Raw genomic sequence first — 4,942 nt, 5'->3', positions numbered from 1 at the left:
GCCAGGTTCGATTCCCGGCCATGTTAGGCATTTTCTCTGCCTGTGGGCTGGGTGTTTGTGGTGTCCTCATCTTTTCATCATCATCGTCATCATCATTCATGACAGTGGCTAGACTGGACTGTGTAAAGACTGGAACTTTGTACAGGCGCTGATGAAGGAGCAGTTGAGCGCCCCACAAACCAAAACATCACACCCTGTCAGCTGCCGATAACGCTGTCTCATACGAGTATGCGACGTCTCCGTGTTCTTTACATTGATCACGAAACACCTGACGCTGTTAGTGGCCCTTATGTACCCCACCAGGCATGTAACAACACTAAATGTGAACAACAATGACACATCAGTACCTCGTCTCCTACTTTCCAGGAGAGCTTCTGCGAAGTTTGGAAAGTAGGAGAAGAGGTCCTGGCGGAAGTAAAGCGGTAAGGACGGGACGTGAGTCGTGCCTGGGTAGCTCAGATGTTAGAGCACTTGCCCGCGAAAGGCAAAGGTCCCGAGTTCGAGTCTCGGTGCGGCACACAGTTTTAATCTGCCAGGAAGTTTCACATCAGCGCACACTCCGCTGCAGAGTGAAAATCTCATTCTGGGAACAATGACACAGTCTGGTGGGCCTTCTGTTTGTCACGCAGATTTGCAATACTGTTCATTTGCATACCTGTCAGGGGCACCCACGTGTATGAAGTTACACGGACATCCAACTGTGTCTTCTGGGTGCTTCACTATTTTTGTCTGACAGTGTATGGTGTGGAAAGTGACGAGCTAGGGTAATGGACAAGAGGTGAAATGGGCAACGGAATTAGAGGCCTTGACACACACACACACACACACACACACACACACACACACACACAAAGAGATAGAGAGAGGGGGGGAGGGGAGGGGGGGCGAGATGAAGAGAAGGAATGTGTGAATAGGTGGGGAAGAGTGAGGAGTTGGGTGGTGCGCTACACGAAGTGTGGTGGCAGCTCCCGGCTGGCCGTGCAGCTAACGAGCGGTCATTAGCGCCGCCACTTCCAGATTGGAGGTGAGGTGCAAACTCTGTTACTAGACTACTGAGGAGGGGGTTGAGAGGAGGGGGAGGGGAGGAGGGGGAAGGGAGGGGAGGGGAGGAGAGGAGACTACACACACAGTGTATCCGCCTCAAAGGACGCGCCCGGCCGTGGAGCGGCGGCGGAAACCGCGACGGCCGATCACGTGTGGCCGACATCAAAGGCCGCCGAGTGCCATTGCCGCCAACGGCGAGCCACCTGTGTACCGCGAAGTAGCGGGGCGCCGTCAGTCGACGATTTAGGCAGGTAGGCGGGGCCTGCGAGTTGATTTTGCCGTGTGGTAGCAACACTCAATTCGCACAACTTGCACACACTGCCTTACCGGGGCTTGGTAAGTTAACATGACAGCACAGCGCTGATTCATAAGCCGGCGGTAGTGGCCGAGCGGTTCTATGCGCTTCAGTCCGGAACCGCGCTGCTGCTACAGTCGCAGGTTCGAATCCTGCCTGGGGCATGGATGTGTGTGATGTCCTTAGGTTTGATAGGTTTAAGTAGTTCTACGTCTAGGGTACTAGAAAGCCCTTCAAACATTAAACAGTCTCATGCTATTTTCCTTTTCTTCCGGAAGGCGTTCGATACAGTTCCGCACTGTCGCCTGATAAACAAAGTAAGAGCCTACGGAATATTAGACCAGCTGTGTGGCTGGATTGAAGAGTTTTTAGCAAACAGAACACAACATGTTGTTATCAATGGAGAGACGTCTACAGACGTTAAAGTAACCTCTGGCGTGCCACAGGGGAGTGTTATGGAACCATTGCTTTTCACAATATATATAAATGATCTAGTAGATAGTGTCGGAAGTTCCATGCGGCTTTTCGCGGATGATGCTGTAATATACAGAGAAGTTGCAGCATTAGGAAAGTGTAGCGAAATGCAGGAAGATATGCAGCGGATAGGCACTTGGTGCAGGGAGTGGCAACTGACCCTTAACATAGACAAACGTAATGTATTGCGAATACATAGAAAGAAGGATCCTTTATTGTATGATTATATGATAGCAGAACAAACACTGGTAGCAGTTACTTCTGTAAAATATCTGGGAGTATGAGTGCGGAACGATTTGAAGTGGAATGATCATATAAAATTAATTGTTGGTAAGGCGGGTACCAGGTTGAGATTCATTGGGAGAGTCCTTAGAAAATGTAGTCCATCAACAAAGGAGCTGGCTTACGAAACACTCGTTCGACCTATACTTGAGTATTGCGCATCAGTGTGGGATCCGTACCAGATCGTGTTGACGGAGGAGATAGAGAAGATCCAAAGAAGAGCGGCGCGTTTCGTCACAGGGTTATTTGGTAACCGTGATAGCGTTACGGAGATGTTTAACAAACTCAAGTGGCAGACTCTGCAAGAGAGGCGCTCTGCATCGCGGTGTAGCTTGCTCGCCAGGTTTCGAGAGGGTGCGTTTCTGGATGAGGTGTCGAATATATTGCTTCCCCCTACTTATACGTCCCGAGGAGATCACCAATGTAAAATTAGAGAGATTAGAGCGCGCACGGAGGCTTTCAGATAGTCGATCTTTCCGCGAACCATACGCGACTGGAACAGGAAAGGGAGGTAATGACAGTGGCACGTAAAGTGCCCTCCGCCACACACCGTTGGGTGGCTTGCGGAGTATAAATGTAGATGTAGATGTAGATTTACATCGGACCCCTCATCTCATAAAACTATGCCATAATAGCATCTTAACGTGAATAGTGGGTTACGGCTCGGGAGTCTGGGCACACAGGCTGACGAGGGTTGTGCCCGCCTTGACAGTGAGAAGGGTTCAGAGGAATATGACACTCAGATCTGTGGGGCCTATAGAACATCACCAGGGGGAGCCCTATTAGTCATAATGGGGCTCTGCCCGCTGGACATCAAAATTAGAGAGCAGGCTGCGTGGTTCTGGGTTAAGAAAGGGAACGTCACGAAGAGGGAAGAGATATTAGGCACTGGGGCTACGGATAAGGGTGAGATTCGGCAAAGAGGCGAACAACTATTGCAAGAACTATCGGAGGCGGATGAAACAGGGCGTAGGACACTTGAACTTCTTCCCAACATTAGGGAACGACTGAAAATGACATACTTTGAACCCACTAGAGGACTAATCCATTTTCTCACTGGACATGGGCCATACCCGACATATTTATGTCGGTTCGGGAAAAGGGCCACACCCGCGTGTGAATATGGTGAACCGGAGGGTACCGCCGATCATGTGATCTACGAGTGCCCCCTTTTCAATGATATTGCTTCCACATTACGTGACCAATTACGTGACTGTGACACATACCAACTAATAAGATAAGAAGACACTTTTCATACTCTTAATACACTAGCGGATGAGGTATCACGAAAAGTGCTAAAGGAATACCTGAGGGACATAAATTAACATAAATTAATTTTAAAAAAATTGAGACATAGTAAATACCGAATACGCGGCCTACTCGTATACCGCCTGCGCGTGGATAGGCCGACTTCCTCGTAGTCTGGAATCGGCCACGTACAGGACTAGGGGGAGTGGGGAACAATATTATCAACTAGACAAAGCACCGGATTTGAGATAGGTTAGAACTAAATAGTAGGACTCAGATTAGGAAATTAGTTATTAGGAACCTGCAGCGAATGACATCTTGGCCTGCCCAGGGTCAGGGGCACGCCCATCGGGATTAGCTCGGTGGGCAGGGCAATGAAGTAGGTTTATATTTACCTCTGACACGACTGTGACGCTGCAGGCAGTAGAAGTTTCTAGTCAAGATATTATACACTAAATACTAATACTTGTAGGAATTTAGCTGCCCATTGTAATTAGCTATAGCTGTAGCTGTACCTCACAATTAATAAAATTATAATTATCTGCAATTGATGTTTAAATAAATTAAGACCCACTAATCATACACTCCTGGAAATGGAAAAAAGAACACATTGACACTGGTGTGTCAGACCTACCATACTTGCTCCGGACACTGCGAGAGGGCTGTACAAGCAATGATCACACGCACGGCACAGCGGACACACCAGGAACCGCGGTGTTGGCCGTCGAATGGCGCTAGCTGCGCAGCATTTGTGCACCGCCGCCGTCAGTGTCAGCCAGTTTGTCGTGGCATACGGAGCTCCATCGCAGTCTTTAACACTGGTAGCATGCCGCGACAGCGTGGACGTGAACCGTATGTGCAGTTGACGGACTTTGAGCGAGGGCGTATAGTGGGCATGCGGGAGGCCGGGTGGACGTACCGCCGAATTGCTCAACACGTGGGGCGTGAGGTCTCCACAGTACATCGATGTTGTCGCCAGTGGTCGGCGGAAGGTGCACGTGCCCGTCGACCTGGGACCGGACCGCAGCGACGCACGGATGCACGCCAAGACCGTAGGATCCTACGCAGTGCCGTAGGGGACCGCACCGCCACTCTCCAGCAAATTAGGGACAATGTTGCTCCTGGGGTATCGGCGAGGACTATTCGCAACCGTCTCCATGAAGCTGGGCTACGGTCCCGCACACCGTTAGGCCGTCTTCCGCTCACGCCCCAACATCGTGCAGCCCGCCTCCAGTGGTGTCGCGACAGGCGTGAATGGAGGGACGAATGGAGACGTGTCGTCTTCAGCGATGAGAGTCGCTTCTGCCTTGGTGCCAATGATGGTCGTATGCGTGTTTGGCGCCGTGCAGGTGAGCGCCACAATCAGGACTGCATACGACCGAGGCACACAGGGCCAATACCCGGCATCATGGTGTGGGGAGCGATCTCCTACACTGGCCGTACACCACTGGTGATCGTCGAGGGGACACTGAATAGTGCACGGTACATCCAAACCGTCATCGAACCCATCGTTCTACCATTCCTAGACCGGCAAGGGAACTTTCTGTTCCAACAGGACAATGCACGTCCGCTTGTATCCCGTGCCACCCAACGTGCTCT

The sequence above is a fragment of the Schistocerca cancellata genome, unplaced genomic scaffold (assembly GCF_023864275.1).
Source record: "Schistocerca cancellata isolate TAMUIC-IGC-003103 unplaced genomic scaffold, iqSchCanc2.1 HiC_scaffold_785, whole genome shotgun sequence".
Classification (NCBI taxonomy): domain Eukaryota; kingdom Metazoa; phylum Arthropoda; class Insecta; order Orthoptera; family Acrididae; genus Schistocerca; species Schistocerca cancellata.
The sequence above is the reverse complement of the archived record's forward strand: the minus strand, read 5'-3'. Positions refer to the sequence as shown.